The sequence below is a fragment of the Arachis ipaensis genome, chromosome B05, assembly GCF_000816755.2.
Source record: "Arachis ipaensis cultivar K30076 chromosome B05, Araip1.1, whole genome shotgun sequence".
Lineage (NCBI taxonomy): Eukaryota > Viridiplantae > Streptophyta > Magnoliopsida > Fabales > Fabaceae > Arachis > Arachis ipaensis.
In genome coordinates this window covers 100,822,048-100,839,213 of record NC_029789.2, presented here as the reverse complement: position 1 = coordinate 100,839,213, position 17,166 = coordinate 100,822,048, and positions in this window count along the sequence as shown.

The window sequence follows — 17,166 nt, the reverse complement described above, 5'->3', positions numbered from 1 at the left end:
AAAAATATAAATTAATACTATAAAATAATACTTGAATTCTTCATGTCATGAGCATATGAAACACATATCATTTTCCTTCTATTCAGAAACGATTCTTCCTCCAATCATATCGTATGAAAAATATAATGTGCAAAAAAGACAAATACAAAAATAAAAGACAATTTCTTCTTTTTTTATTTCTTCTTTTTGTTTTCTTTCTCTCATTTATTTTGGGTAAGAATGAAATCAACAAGATATATTAATAGAAAATAAAGACAATAACAAAAGAAACACAAGACAATGAAGACAACAAGGACTAGCAAGAAGATATAAAAAGAAATAAGGGCAGTGACACTTGGAACATTGTAATTTTTGTATTAGGACAATAGAAGAACAAAATGGACAAATAAAGATTAATTTAATACCTAAATCTGATACCAAATAATTCAAAATGGACGATAAACAAGAAAAATTGAAACGGAATAAATTAAAATTGGATAAAAAAATCACAATACATTTTATCTAATTTTTTGATGCAACAAGAGAACGAACTCACTCAATCTATAACTTATAGACACCAGAAGTTGGGATAAATTGAAAGTGAATGGAAGAAAATCACTCTATATCTTATCCAATTCTTGATGCAATATAAGAATGACTCACTCAACTTTTTTTGTAAATACTATGATTTGACCATGAAACCAAAAAGTTATTTTTCAATCCTCTAATATGTGTCTTATGGTTATAATAGTTTATAAAGCATATATTAGGTTAAATATAGAAAATTCTAAACCTATTAACATAAAAGCTGACTAAATAAATAAAATAAAAATACATAAAAATAAACTGAATATTCTAACACTTAAAAGTATCAACAGATAATTATAAAATAATACTTAAACTCCTCATATCACGAATATCTAAAGCACGTATCATTCTCCTCCTTTTCATAAAACATTCGTCCTTAAATCTTGTATGAAAAAGATAGGATACAAAAAAAAAAAAACAAATACAAAGAAGAAAAGACAATTTCTTCTCTTTTTTCTTTATTTTATTTTGGGTAAGAATAAAATCAACAAGATAGATAAATAAGGTACAAAGACAATAATAACAAAAGAAATACATGACAATAAAGACAGCAATGCTAACAAGAACATATGAAAAGAAATAAGGGTAGAGACACTTGGAACATTGTATTTTTTTATTAGGGAACAAGAAGAATAAAATAGACTAATAAAGATTAATTTAATACATAAAATCTGATATTAAATGATACAAAATGGAGGATAAACAAGAACAATTGAAAGGGAATAAATTGAAATTGAAGACAAAGAGAATCACTCTACTTTATATCTAATTTCTTGATGTAATAAGAAAGGGATTCACTCAACCTAATTTGTAGACACCAGAATTTTGGATAAATTGAAATTGAAAGGGAAGGAAATCATTATCCAATTTCTGATGCAAAATAAGAGGGACTCACCCAACCTTATTTGTATACACTATGATTTGACCATGAAATTAAACTAAAAAATGATTTTTCACTCTTCTAGTATATGTCTTATGGATACAATAGTTTATGAGATATTGACACAACTCATATTAGGTTAAAGATAGAAAATTTTAAACCCACTAACATAAAATTCAATTTGTTAACTATAAAATTCGAGAAATTAGTAAATAATTAGCTAGTAAACTAATTATTAATCTAAGAAACTAGCTGGTGCGCAGAAATCGTAACGGTTCATTCCTTGGTCACGGCACTAAAAACTTAATACGCACGTTCATAATCTTAGTTCTTTTTCACAACTTCGCACAACTAACCAGCAAGTGCACTGGGTCGTCCAAGTAATAAACCTTACGTGAGTAAGGGTCGATCCCACGGAGATTGTCGGCTTGAAGCAAGCTATGGTCATCTTACAAATCTCAGTCATGCAGATTCATATGGTTATGGATATTTGATAATTAAAATATAATTAAAATATAAATAAAACGTAAATTAAAGATAGAGATACTCATGTAATTCATTGCTGAGAGTTTCAGATAAGCGTATGAAGATGCTTGTTCCTCCTGAACCTCTGCTTTCCTAGTGTCTTCATCCAATCATTCATACTCCTTTCTATGGCAAGCTGTATGTTAGGCATCACCATTGTCAATGGCTACATCCTGTCCTCTCAGTGAAAATGGTCCAATGCGCTGTCACTGCATGGCTAATCATCTGTTGGTTCTCGATCATACTGGAATAGGATCCATTGATCCTTTTGCGTCTGTCACTACGCCCAGCACTCGCGAGTTTGAAGCTCTTCGCAGCCATCCCTTCCCAGATCCTACTCGGAGTACCACATACAAGGTTTAGACTTTCCGGATCTCAAAAATGGCCGTCCATGGATTCTAACTTATACCACGAAGACTCTGATTAAGGAATCCCAGAGATATTCATTCAATCTAAGGTAGATCGGAAGTGGTTGTCAGGCGCGCGTTCATAGGTTGGGGATGATGATGACTATCACGATCATCACATTCATATTGAAGTACGAATGAATATCTTAGAATTGGAATAAGCTTGAATTGAATAGAAAAGCGGTAGTACTTTGTATTAATTCATGAGGAACAGCAGAGCTCCACACCTTAATCTATGGTGTGTAGAAACTCTACCGTTGAAAATACATAAGAGCAAGGTCCAGGCATGGCCGAGTGGCCAGCCCCCATAAAGGTCTAAGATAGCATAAAACTGATCAAAGATGATCCAAAGATGTAAATACAATAGTAAAAAGTCCTACTTATACTAAACTAGTTACTAGGGTTTACAGAAATGAGTAATTGATGCAGAAATGCACTTCTGAGGCCCACTTGGTGTGTGCTTGGGCTGAGCATTGAGCTTTATACGTGTAGAGGCTTCTCTTGGAGTTGAACACCAGTTTGTAACTTGTTTCTGGCGTTTAACTCCACTTTGCAACCTGTTTCTGGCGTTTAACTCTAGAATGTAGCATGAAACTGGCATTGAACGCCAGTTTGCGTCATCTAAACTCGGGTAAAGTATGGACTATTATATATTGCTGGAAAGCCCTGGATGTCTACTTTCCAAAGAAATTGAGAACGTGCCATTTGGAGTTCTGTAGCTCCAGGAAATCCACTTTGAGTGCAGGGAGGTCAGAATCCAGCAGCATCTGCAATCCTTCTTCAACCTCTGAATATGATTTTTGCTCAAGTCCCTCAATTTCAGCCAAAAAATACCTGAAATCACCGAAAAACACACAAACTCATAGTAAAGTCCAAAAATGTGATTTTTTATTAAAAACTAATAAAAATATACTAAAAACTAACTAAATCATACTAAAAACTATGTAAAAACAATGCCAAAAAGCGTTTAAATTATCCGCTCATCACAACACCAAACTTAAATTGTTGCTTGTCTCCAAGAAACTGAAAATCAAATAGGATAAAAAGAAGAGAATATACTATAAATTCCAAAATATCAATGAAACTTAGCTCCAATCAGATGAGCGGGACTTGTAGCTTTTTGCCTCTTGAATAGTTTTGGCATCTCGCTTTATCCATTGAGGTTCAGAATGATTGGCATCTATAGGAACTTAGAGTTCAGATAGTGTTATTGATTCTCCTAGTTCAGTATGTTGATTCTTGAACACAACTACTTTATGAGTCTTGGCCGTGGCCCTAACCACTTTGTTTTCCAGTATTACCACGGGATACACAAATGCCACAGACACATAACTCGGTGAACATTTTCAGATTGTTACTCAGCTTTGCTAAAGTCTCCAATTAGAGGTGTCCAGGGTTCTTAAGCACACTCTTTTTTTTTTTTTTGCTTTAGACCTTGACTTTAACCGCTCAGTCTCAAGCTTTCACTTGACACCTTCATGCCACAAGCACATGGTTAGGGACAGCTTTGTTTAGCCGCTTAGGCCAGGATATTATTCCTTTAGGCCCTCCTATCCACTGATGCTCAAAGCCTTGGATCCTTTTTATTACCCTTGCCTTTTGGTTTTAAGGGTTATTGGCTTTTTGCTCTTGCCTTTTGGTTTAAAGAGCTTTTGACTTTTTCTACTTGCTTTTTCTTTTCCTTTTTTTTTCGCTATTTTTCTTTTCTCTTTTTTTTTTGTAAGCTTTTGTATTCACTGCTTTTTCTTGCTTCAAGAATCAATTTTTATAATTTTTCAGATTATCAAATAACATGTCTCCTTTTTCATCATTCTTTCAAGAGCCAACATATTTAACATTCATAAACAGCAATTTCAAAAGACATATGCACTTTTCAAGCATTTATTCAGAAAACAAAAAGTATTGTCACCACATCAAAATAACTAAACTAGTTTCAAGAATGAATTCGAAACCATGTACTTCTTGTTCTTTTGTTTTTAGAACATTTTTTATTTAAGAGAGGTGATGGATTCATAGGACATTCATAGCTTTAAGACATAGGCACTTAAACACTAATGATCATATAGTAAAGACACAAACATAATTAAACATGAAGCATGGAAATCAAAAACAGAAAATAAATAGACAAGGAGATTAAGGAATGAGTCCACCTTAGTGTGGGTGGCGTCATCCTCTTGATGATCCTATGGAGTGCTTGAGCTCCTCTATGTCTCTTCCTTGTCTTTGTTGCTCCTCCCTCATAGCTCTTTGATCTTCTCTAATTTCATGGAGGATGATGGAGTGCTCTTGATGCTCCACCCTTAGTTGTCCCATGTTGGAACTTAATTCTCCTAAGGAGGTGTTGATTTGCTCCCAATAGTTTTGTGGAGGAAGGTGCATCCCTTGAGGCATCTTAGAGATTTCATGGTGGGGGATTTTCTCATGCTCTTGTTGAGGTCCATGATCTCTTATTTGCTCCATCCTTTTCTTAGTGTTGGGCTTGTCCTCTTCAATGAGGATGTCTCCCTCTATGTCAATTCCAGCCAAATTGAAGAGGTGGCATATGAGGTGAGGAAAGGCTAACCTCGCCCAAGTGGAGGACTTGTCAACCACCTTGTAAAGTTCTTGAGGTATAATCTCATGAACTTCCACCTCCTCTCCAATCATGATACTATGGATCATGATGGCCCGGTCTATAGTAACTTCAGACCGGTTACTAGTAGGAATGATTGAGCGTTGAATGAACTCTAGCCATCCCCTAGCCACTGGTTTGAGGTCATGCCTTCTTAATTGAACCGGCTTGCCTCTTGAGTCAATTTTCCATTGAGCTCCTTCCTCACATATGTCTATGATAACTTGGTCCAACCTTTGATCAAAGTTGACCCTTCTTGTGTAGGGGCATGCGTTCTCTTCCATCATTGGCAAGTTGAACGCCAGCCTTACATTTTCCAGACTGAAGTCTAAGTATTTCCCCCGAACCATGGTGAGCTAATGCTTTGGATTCGGGTTCACACTTTGATCATGGTTCCTAGTGATCCATGCGTTTGAATAGAACTCTTGGACCATTAAGATCCCGACTTGTTGAATGGGGTTGGTGAGAACTTCCCAACCTCTTCTTCGGATCTCATGTCAGATCTCAGGATACTCATTCTTTTTGAGCTTGAAAGGAACCTCAGGGATCACTTTCTTCTTAGCTCAACTTCATAGAAGTGGTCTTGATGGACCTTTGAAATGAATCTCTCCATCTCCCATGGCTCAGAGGTGGAAACAATTGCCTTCCCTTTCCTCTTTCTAGAGGTTTCTCTGGCCTTAGGTGCCATAAATGGTTATGGAAAAACAAAAAGCTATGCTTTTACCACACCAAACTTAAAATGTTTGTTCGTCCCCGAGCAAAAGAAGAAAGAAAGAAGGAGAAGAAGAAAAAGAATGGAGGAGATGGAGGGAGAAGGTGTATTCGACCAAGGCTAAGAAGAGAGGATTGTGTTGTGTGAAAATAAAGAAGGAAAGAGGGGTTTATATAGGGGTGGGATGGGATTTAGGGTTCGGCCATTAGGGTTGGTGTTGGGAGGGAAAAGAGTTTGAATTTTGGAGGTAGGTGGGGTTTATGGGGAAGAGAGGATGGATGTGAGTGGTGAAGAGGTGATGGAAAAGAGTGATTGAGGTGATTGGTGAAGGGTATTTGGGGAAAAGAGTTATGAAAAGGTGTGAAGAGGAGAGAAGAAGATGTGGGGATCCTGTGGAGTCCACAGATCCTGAGGGGATCCTGTGGGATCCATAGATCAAGTGGGGTCAAGGACATAACATCCCTGCTCCAATTAAGCGTGTAAAACGCCCTTGCTGTGCAATCCTGACGTTTAACGCCAGACTGCTGCTTGTTTTTGGCGTTAAACGCCCAAATGTAGCCTGTTTCTGGCATTTAACGCCAGGCAGATGCTTGTTTCTGGCGTTAAACGCCAGACAGATGCTTGTTTCTGGCGTTTAAACGCCAGACTGCTCTCCTCCAGGGTGTGCTATTTTCAATGCTATTTTTCATTCTATTTTTGATTTTTTAGTAGTTTTTGTGACTCCACATGATCATCAACCTACTAAAACACAAAATAACAAAAGAAAAATAAAATAGATATAATGAAATAACATTGGGTTGCCTCCCAATAAGCGTTTCTTTAATGTCAATAGCTTGACAGTGAGCTCTCCTGGAGCCTCACAGATGTTCAGAGCATTGTTGGAACCTTCCAACACCAAACTTAGAGTTTGAATGTGGGGGTTCAACACCAAACTTAGAGTTTGGTTGTGACCTCCCAACACCAAACTTAGAGTTTGACTGTGGGGGCTTTGGTTGACTCTGCAGTGAGAGAAGCTTTTTATGCTTCCTCTCCATGGTTACAGAAGGAGATCCTTGAGTCTTAAACACAAGGTTGTCCTCATTCAGTTGAAGGACCAATTCTCCTCTGTCCACATCAATTACAGCTCTTGCTGTGGCTTGGAAGGGTCTTCCAAGGATGATGGATTCATCCTCTTCCTTCCCATTGTCTAGGATTATGAAATCTGCAGGGATGTAAAGGCCTTCAACCTTTACTAACACGTCCTCTACTTGTCCATAAGCCTATTTTCTTGAGTTGTCTTCCATTTCTAATGAGATTCTGGCAGCTTGCACCTCAAAGATCCCAAATTTCTCCATTACAGAGAGTGGCATTAAGTTTATTCCTGACCCTAGGTCACACAAAGCCTTCTCAAAGGTCATGATGCCTACGTTACAGGCAATTAGGAATTTACCAGGATCCTGTTTCTTTTGAGGTAGAGTTTGCTGAACCAAGGGATTTAGTTCCTTGATGAGCAAGGGAGGTTCATCCTCCCAAGTCTCATTACCAAATAATTTGGCATTCAGCTTCATGATTGCTCCTAAATATTGAGCAACTTGCTCTTCAGCAATGTCTTCATCTTCTTCAGAAGATGAATAGTCATCAAAGCTCATGAATGGTAAAAGGAAGTTCAATGGAATCTCTATGGTCTCTAGATGAGCCTTAGATTCCTTTGGTTCCTCAAAAGGAAACTCCTTATTGGTCACTGAACGTCCCAGGAGGTCTTCCTCACTAGGATTCACGTCCTCTCCCTCCCTTGTAGGTTCGGCCATGATGGTTAAATCAATGGCCTTGCACTCTCTCTTTGGATTTTCTTCTGTATTGCTTGGGAGAGTACTAGGAGGAGTTTTAGTGACTCTTTTACTCAGCTGGCCCACTTGTGCCTCCAAATTTCTAATGAAAGACCTTGTTTCATTCATGAAACTTACATTGGCCTTAGATAGATCAAAGACTATATTTGCTAAGCTAGATAGATTCTGCTCAGAATGCTCTGTCTGTTGCTGAGTGGATGATGGAAAAGGCTTGCTATTGCTAAACCTGTTTCTTCCACCATTATTAAAGCCTTGTGGAGGCTTTTGTTGATCCTTCCATGATAAATTTAGATGATTTCTCCATGAGGGATTATAGGTGTTTCCATAGGATTCACCCATGTAATTCACCTCTGCTATTGCAGGGTTCTCAGGATGATAAGCTTATTCTTCAGAATATGCCTCTTTAGTACTGTTGGATGATTCCTTCAATCCATTCAGACTCTGAGAGATCATGTTGACTTGCTGAGTTAATATTTTATTCTAAGCCAATATGGCATTCAGAGTATCAATTTCAAGAATTCTCTTCCTCTGAGGCGTCCCATTACTCACAGGATTCCTTTCAGAAGTGTACATGAACTGGTTATTTGCAACCATGTCAATGAGTTCTTGAGCTTCTGCAGTCATTTTTTGAAGGGGATCTTCGGATGGAAGTCTATAAAACTTACAATTCTGTTGCATCAGAGAAACTAGTTGAGGTTTCAGCTAAAAATTGTTTGCTCCAATGGCAGGGATTGAGATGCTTCTTCCATGTAAATTGGAATTAGGTGCAGTAAAGTCACCAAGCATCTTCGTTGCATTATTATTATTATTTTCGGCCATGCCTCCTTCTTTTTCGAAAATTTTTGTCAGATTTTCTCCAGGGAGTTATGCTTTAGCTTCCCTTAGCTTCCTCTTCAGAGTCCTTTCAGGTTCAGGATCAGCTTCAACAAGAATGTTCTTATCCTTGTTCCTGCTCATATGAAAAAGAAGAAAACAGAAAAGAAGAGAAATCCTCTATGTCACAGTATAGAGATTCCTTTATGTGAGTAGAACAAGAAAAGAAATTCAAACACAAAAAGAGGGAGAGGGTTCGAATTTTTAAGAAGAAGAGAAGTGTTAGTGGATAAATATATAATTAGAAGGAGGTGAGAGAGAAGAATTTTCGAAAATTAAATAAATTAAAATAAAAAAAATATTTTTGTTTTTAATTTAAAATTAAAATTAAAATTCGAAAATTAAGAAAGGAAAATTGAATCAAATTAAATTAAATTTAAAACAATTAGTTAATTTAAAAAGAAATTTTGAAAAAGAGGAAGGTGATTTTCGAAAATTAGAGAGAGAATTAGTTAGGTAGTTTTGAAAAAGATATGATTGAAACAAAAAGATAGGATTAGTTTGAAAAAGATTTGAAAATCAATTTTAAAAAGATAAGAAGTTAGAAAAGAAGTTAGAAAAGATTTTAAAATTGATTTTTTAAAAGATGTGATTGAAACTTTTTTTGAAAAAGATTTGAAAAAGAAATTTAAAAAGATTTGATTTTGAAATTAAAGTTGATTACTTGACTAACAAGAAACTAAAAAGATATGAGTCTAGAGTTTAAAGATTGAACTTTTCTTACTAGGCAAGTAACAAACTTAAAAATTTTGAATCAATCACATTAATTGTTAGCATTAATTTCGAAAATATGAAATAAAAATAAGAAAAAGATTTTGAAAATAATTTTGAAAGGTTCGAAATTATGAAAGAAAAAATTAAAAAAAATTTGATTTTTGAAAAAGATTTGAAAAAGATAAAATTTTTAAATTGAAAATTTGATTTGACTCATAAGAAACAACTAGATTTTAAAAATTTTTGAAAAAGTCAACTCAAATTTTTTGCTAAGCTGTCCAGCCTGACCTCTTCGCACTCAAACGGCTATAACTTTAGCTACAGAGGTCCAAACGACACGGTTCCAGTTGCGTTGGAAAGATAACGTTTGGGGCTTCGATTTGATATATAATTTTCTATAGCTGCCTTGACGCCAGATGACGCAAACGTGTGGGTCACGCGGACGCGTGACCTGGCCAACACCCAATCCGCGCGGCCGCATGGACGACGCGGCCGCGTCACCTTTCCGCGACCTGTACGTAACAGAAATCGCAGGGGCGATTTCTGGGCTGTTTCTGACCCAGTTTGCGGCCCAGAAAATACAGATTAGAGCCTATAAAGTGGGGGAATGCATCCATTCATAATCAGGCTTTTCACATTCACAATTTTAGGAGTAGATGTAGTTTTTAGAGAGAGAGGTTCTCTCCTCTCTCTTAGGATTTAGAATTAGGATTCTTTTTCACTTCATGATTATTTCATCTTTTGCCATCACAGGTTCAATGTTCTTTTTATTTCTTTTCTCAATTTTGTTTATGACTCTCTATGTTTAGATTGATTTTCTATTTAATATATTTTGAGGTATTTCAGACTTATGATTGCTCTTTTTTATTATATAAATAATTTGGATTTTTCTCTTTTGGCTTTGGTTGAGTTATTGGTAACTCTTGAGTTATCAAACTCATTGTTGATTGAAAATTGGAATTCTTCAAGAATTACTTCGAGATTCAATAACTCTAACTTTTCCAAAGAAAAGACTGGGACTTGAGGATTCGAATTAATTTGTCCACTTAACTTACCTTCATAGTTAGAGGTTAATAAGGTGGGGGAAGAATCAAATTCTCATCACAATTGATAAGGATAACTAGGATAGGACCTCCAGTTCTTCATACTTTGCCAAGAGTTTATTTTATTATTATTATTTTATTTATTTGTCATATAACTTATTCCCACCTTACTTCCTAAACCCCAATTTACAAACACATAACCAATAATAAGAACATACCTCCCTGCAATTCCTTGAGAAGACGACCCGAGGTTTGAATACTCGGTTAACAATTTTTAAAGGGGTTTGTTACTTGTGACACCCAAAACGTTTGTATGAAAGGACTTTTGAAGGTTTAGAAACTATACTTGCAACGAGGATTTATCCGTAAATTTCTAGACCACGCAAAAGTTCCTCTCATCAAAATGGCGCCGTTGCCGGGGAATTGCAAACGTGTGCCTTATTATTGGTTATTATAAATATTTTTTTGATTTTTGCTTGTTTATTTGTTTTTATTTTTATTTTTATTTTTGCTTTTCCATAAATTAAGAGGTTATTTGTTTTTATTTAGTTATTAAAAAAAAGTTTCAGATTTTTATTTTTAAAATTTTTATCTTATCTTATCTTATTTCAAATTTCAAAAATTCAAATTTCGAAATTTCAAATTTCAAATTTCAAAATTTAATTTTCAGATTCAAAATTTAAATAACCTTTTAATTTAAATTTATTTTTTTATTTTCATTTTTAATTTTTATTTGCTACTATGAACTCTCACCCCTTTGGCTGTGAGTCTGGTTACAATTATGTTGTAGGAAGAAGAAATTACAATGAGAACAGGCATCAAGGTTGGAACAATCAAAGATGGGAGGAGCCACAAGGATTTGATCAACCCTCATGGCAGCAACCACCTCCAATGGACTATCAACAACCACCACCATATTCCTATGAACCCTTTCCTCAACATGACTTTGGACCACCATACTCACAAGCCTCTTTCCACCATTCACCTCATGACCCTAACCCACATCCACCATACCAACCACCTTATGAACCAAATGAACCATACATAGATCCACCCCAAACCTCCATGGAGAAAGCACTTGTCGATCTAAACTCTACTATACAAGCTCTCGTCGCCCAAATCAGACCACCAAATACCTTCAGCAATCAACCCTCAAGCTCTAGTGCACTTCCTTTTCAACCATAGAATGATCTCTCCATCCCATCACCACCATTCATGGAAGAGCGCCCATATCCATCAATCCAGGAGCAACATGATCCCAATGATGCTATTGACATGGAACAAGAGAGAAGGGATCATCTTCGCGAATCCATACTTCATAAGGAGCTAGAGGAGGCCCTACGGGTAAAGGTAGGAGAGACCCTTGAAGATAAAGGAGTAGTTGAAAGGAGTTGTCATGGAAAGAAAGCCATCGAGGATGAGTACGATTTTATACTTAAACAACTAGACAAAGCAGTAATTATTAAAAAGGAAGAAGTGGTTGCAGACTTATGAGATGCTGTACCTTCATTGGAAAGTCCAGCCACAGAGCCTCTTTCCACGGTGTTTGATGTTGATGTTGATGAGAGCGTACAACCTCTAAGGTAGATCATGGTTGAAGACTTTGTAGAGGTTGATCAAGAGATGGAGATTAAAGAAGAAGAAGCACAGCCTCCCATGCCCTTGGTAAGCAATAAAGAAGAGATTGAATTGGAAGAAAGCTACCAAGAGGAAGAGGTTGATATTAAAGAAGCTTGCAAAGAGGTGGAAGTTGTCAAAGAAGAGCACAAGGGAGTGGAGCTTGAAATTACCTTGCCAAAGTTATTGGAAACCCCTCCCCCTAAGTTGCCATCATCCTTCACAACATTCAAGTGGGTAAAATTCATATCCCATAGCTTTCTAATCCCACTTGAATATGGGCTACTGGAGATGGATGGTCAACTTAGAGCTCTTTGTGGCATTAAGAGTAAGAGGAAGATGGCCAGTGGTAAGAATTGTCAAGCAAGGTTCAACATGGTTGTGTGCTCAAAGTTTAAATGCAAAGGTTGGTGTAAAGCTCAACTGAATGGGTCTAGGAAGTTGTTTGGCTGCTTACGTGAGAATTCAGACTGCTTGCCACCCGGAGGGAACAATATTGCTCAACCAAAAGACGGGTGCAAAGGCAAGGCCTGGGACCCCGGAATCCATTCTATCAATCACCACTCTTGGGGCCTGGTCACTTGCTTTAACTTACTTGAAGGATTTCTGCGCCTAGTTTGGGACCCCGGAGGTTACTGGAATCACAAACATTGGTGGAGATTTCTGGATGAATACAAGCATAAGCCACCATAACAGGGAGCTCACCAAATGTCCAACTTAAGGACTCTAACTAAAAGTGCTAGGTGGGAGACAACCCACCATGGTATAATTGTTCCTTTTTCATTTTTATTTAGTTTTAATTGTTTTCAAGTTTTATTTTATTATATTGAACCTGGAGTTTTGCATCACATTCATATTAACATTGCATTCTGCATTTTTTTTAGATTATCAAAAAAAAGAAAAAAACACGCACCCGACACGACAGCGTCGCTGACGCGTCCGCGTCACCAGTGCAATGGGAAGAAAAGAAAATGAATAGAAAGTTACGCAGGAGCAAGGCTGGAGGCGTGCCAATGGCACAAATTACCCCACGCGACCGCGTCACTGATGCGACCGCGTCATATGGGAATAATGGCCTCCCACGCGACCGTGTGCCCCACGCGGCCGCGTGACCAGGATTTCGACGTCAAAAGGGTGCATGGCCGAAAGTTGAGCTGGAATTGGGCTGGACCCGTGCTAGTAGCACAAGCCCTGCCACGCGAACGCGTCACCCACGCGTCCGCGTCATATTGGAAATAAGGCCACCCGCGCGATTGCGTCGACCACGCGACCGCGTCACCCTGGATTTTGGCAATACTGAGTTTTAAACAGAGAGTTGTGTGACCGCGAGGCTGCACTCGTGCCACTAGCACAAATTAAGTCACGCGATCGCGTGCCCCACGTGACCGCGTCACCCAACCTTATCACGCACCATGCGACCGCGTCACCAACGCGACCGCGTCGCCAGCGTCGCACAACCTATCCAGATCAGCAATTTTCTTATCTTTTCTTCTCTAATCCTTATTTTTCTTATCTTTTCTTATTTCTTTCTTCTTCCTTTCTTATTTTCTTTCACCTCCATTCTATTTTATTTGATTTATTTACATATTTTCATTCATTGCATTTTAAATTTGTGCATATTTTTATTTTCTTTTCTGAATTTTCTATTTTTCTATTGGTGTTGAAAAAAAAATTTATTTTATTCAACTGTTGCATCTTTTCTTAAATTTATTTTGGTAACTTGTTTTACACTGTGGGATGATATTAATTATCTGCCAATGCCAATCTGTTATGATACTTGCACTTCATTTGCATTGACATGAGCTTGTATTGATACTTCCATTACCCACACTCCTCCCCTATGTTACAAATTTTATACCACTGGCATGCCATGGCTTCTATTATTTTCTCACTTGCATGTTGTAGCTACCATGTAATTGAGACCCTTATTATTTGGCATTAACCCACCCATACTGTATTTATTTTCCTATCTTTATTTCTGGGTTACTCTTCTTCCTTTTTTCTTTCAGGATGGCCACCCGGAAGAGAACCGGAAGACGTTTACATGGAAAGACAGACGAGTCCATCTGCACAATCCTTAGAGAAAAGCAACAGTTGAAACAACCTGTCCACCTGCAAATCTCAGCATGCACCGAGGACGGTGCAATCTTTAAGTGTGGGGAGGTCGATACCGATCTCCGTGGGTTAGTACCTTCCTATCTCAAACACCAATGGTTTATTTTCCTTGTTAGTTGTTGCATTTGCATATTTGTTTGATTTTTGCATATTTTACCACTTGGTTAAAGTAATATTTTCTTTTTCAAGAAACCTTTTAGAGAATTTCACTAATTTGAATAAAATTTAATGTTACGCTTGTTTGAAGAAATATTATTTTAGAACATGGTTTAGAGTTCGAACACACAAAATCTGTGAGATTTTGAGCCTATTTGAATTGGTTGCATTTTATCAACCAATATTTTTTGTGTGTGTTTTTCTCTCTCAAATTGTGATCTTTGTCTTGCTTGATTCTATATTTCCATTATTTAATATATGCATGCACTTATATGATTGAGGCCTTTGTTTCACTAAGCTTACATACCCATATGGCCTTAACCCTTCATTATCCCTTGCAAACCACTTTGAGCCTATTATACCCCTTTGTTCTTTACTTTAGCACATCATTAACTCTAAGCGGAAAATAATAATGTCCTTAAATTTGGATCCTTGGTTAGCTTAGAATAGTGAGAGTGCTCATGAATTAAGTGTGGGAAAAAGTGGGTTTGGAAGCATATTGGTTTGAGAATTGAGTATGTTAGAATTTTCTGAAAATGTGAAAGAATGTTGAGAATATGTTCATGCATTCAATACTTTAATCATATGCATTGAAAAAAAAGGAAGAAAAATAAAGGAGAAAAAGAAAAGAAAAAGAGCAATTAAAAGGGGACAAAATGCCCCAAAGTAAGTGGTGAAAGCAATGCATATGAGTTGTACTTAAAATTAGAATGCATGAATGTGTGGAAAACATGGTTAATGGATAGTTAGATGTGGCATTATGATTACATGGATTGTCTAAAGTTAGGTGGAAAGTTTAAGATTAATTAAGGATTCAGATTTTAGTCCACTTGACCAAATACAATCCTACCTTGACCCTAACCCCATTACAACCCTTAAAAGACCTCTTGATATGTGTATCAAACGGCTATAACTTTAGCTACAGAGGTCCAAACAACGTGGTTCTAGTTGCGTTGGAAAGCTAACGTCCGGGGCTTCGATTTGATATATAATTTGCCATATCTGCTCCGACGCCAGGTGACACGAACGCGTGGGTCACGCGGACGCGTGACCTGGCCAACACCCAATCCGCGCGGCCGCATGGACGACGCGGCCGCGTCACCTTTCCGCGACCTGAACGTAACAGAAATCGCAGGGGGCAATTTCTGAGGTGTTTATGACCTAGTTTGCAGCCCAGAAAACACAGATTAGAGGCTATAAAGTGGAGGAATGCATCCATTCATAATCAGGCTTTTCACATTCACAATTTTAGGAGTAGATGTAGTTTTTAGAGAGAGAGGTTCTTTCCTCTCTCTTAGGATTTAGAATTAGGATTCTTTTTCACTTCATGATTATTTCATCTTTTGCCATCATAGGTTCAATGTTCTTTTATTTCTTTTCTCAATTTTGTTTATGACTCTCTATGTTTAGATTGATTTTCTATTTAATATATTTTGAGATATTTCAGACTTATGATTGCTCTTTTTTATTATATAAATAATTTGGATTTTTCTCTTTTGGCTTCGATTGAGTCATTGGTAACTCTTGAGTTATCAAACTCATTGTTGATTGAAAATTAGAATTCTTCAAGAATTACTTCGAGATTCAATAACTCTAACTTTTCCCAAGAAAAGACTGGGACTTGAGGATTCGAATTAATTTGTCCACTTAACTTACCTTCATAGATAGAGGTTAATAAGGTGGGGAAAGAATCCAATTCTCATCACAATTGATAAGGATAACTAGGATAGGACCTCCAGCTCTTCATACTTTGCCAAGAGTTTATTTTATTATTATTATTTTATTTTATTTGTCATATAACATATTCCCACCTTACTTCCTACTCTGATGTTGTTTTGGACCTCGACTTTGACCGTTCAGTCTCAAGTTTTCTCTTGACACCTTCACGCCACAAGCACATGGTTAGGGACAGCTTGGTTTAGCTGCTTAGGCCATGATTTTATTCCTTTAGGCCCTCCTATCCACTGATGCTCAAAGCCTTGGATCCTTTTTATTATCCTTGCCTTTTGGTTTTAAGAGCTATTGGCTTTTTGCTCTTGCCTTTTGGTTTAAAGAGCTTTTGACTTTTTCTGCTTGCTTTTTCTTTTTCTCCTTTTTTTCGCCATTTTTCTTTTCTCTTTTTTTTCGCAAGCTTTTGTATTCACTGCTTTTTCTTGCTTCAAGAATCAATCTTTTTTATTTTTCAGATTATCAAATAACATGTCTCCTTTTTCATCATTCTTTCAAGAGCCAACATATTTAACATTCCTAAACAACAATTTCAAAAGACATATGCACTGTTCAAGCATTCATTCAGAAAACAAAAAGTATTGTCACCACATCAAAATAACTAAACTAGTTTCAAGGATGAATTCGAAACCCTGTACTTCTTGTTCTTTTGTAATTAAAACATTTTTCATTTAAGAGAGGTGATGGATTCATAGGACATTGATAACTTTAAGGAATAGACACTTAAATACTAATGATCATGTAATAAGACACAAACATAAACATAAAGCATAATAAACGGAAAACAGTAAAATAAATAGACAAGGAGATTAAGGAATGAGTCCACCTTAGTGAGGGTGGCGTCTTCCTCTTCTTGAAGAACCAATGGTGCTTTTGAGCTCCTCTATGTCTCTTGCTTGCCTTTGTTGCTCCTCCCCATAGCTCTTTGATCTTCTCTAATCTCATGAAGGATGATGGAGTGCTCTTGATGCTCCACCCTTAGTTGTCCTATGTTGGAACTTAATTCTCCTAAGGAGGTGTTGATTTGCTCCCAATAGTTTTGTGGAGGAAGGTGCATCCCTTGAGGCATCTCAGGGATTTCATGGTAGGGGATTTCCTCATGCTCTTGTTGAGGTCCATGATCTCTTATTTGCTCCATCCTTTTCTTAGTGATGGGCTTGTCCTCTTCAATGAGGATGTCTCCCTCCATGTCAATTCCAGCCGAACTGCAGAGGTGGCATATGAGGTGAGGAAAGGCTAACCTTGCCCAAGTGGAGGACTTGTCAGCCACCTTGTAAAGTTCTTGAGGTATAATCTCATGAACTTCCACCTCCTCTCCAATCATGATACTATGGATCATGATGGCCCAGTCTATAGTAACTTCAGACCGGTTACTAGTAGGAATGATTGAGC